The sequence below is a fragment of the Rattus norvegicus genome, chromosome 4 (assembly GCF_021556685.1).
Source record: "Rattus norvegicus strain SHRSP/BbbUtx chromosome 4, alternate assembly SHRSP_T2T, whole genome shotgun sequence".
NCBI classification, from domain to species: Eukaryota; Metazoa; Chordata; class Mammalia; order Rodentia; family Muridae; genus Rattus; species Rattus norvegicus.
The window spans coordinates 103,888,419-103,888,950 of record NC_141537.1 but is presented as its reverse complement, the minus strand read 5'-3'; positions in this window follow the sequence as shown (position 1 = coordinate 103,888,950).

Sequence of the window (532 nt, the reverse complement as noted above, 5' to 3'; positions counted from 1 at the left end):
AATTTTTTATGTTCACCAAAAGGGATGAGGCTTAGGTGTTTGTGTCAGGCTGGCTGGTAGCCACCCCAAGGCCTGACAGAGCCAGACCAGTTGTGCTAGCTGAGACCCATTCTTTTTTCTTGAGATCCAGAGTTAGCAATCCCTTATACCTGTGATTAACTGGCAGTGTGCACTTGCTGTGAACTGGGCACTGGGGTGGATGATGTGGGGTCCCAGATACCCTATGTTACGGCTTCAGTCTTCAGGTTTCGTTGGGGCCACAAAAATTTCTTGTGCCCTCAGATGCTCGACTGCTTCCTGTCAACGCTACAGCGGATGCAGCCAGATTTAGGATTGCATCAGCCTTCACTCTACTAACCCAGTAGTCAGATGTTGTGACAGGTACTGTGTTTTTTAGTAACTGGGCTGAATCACAGGATTGCAGAACACTGAGTATAGCTTAGCAATGGGCTGGACACAGTGGGCCTCAGCAGGTAAACATGCAGCTGGGCTTAGAGCGATGAAGCAAGCTTAGCTGGGCTTCGGTGAGGCA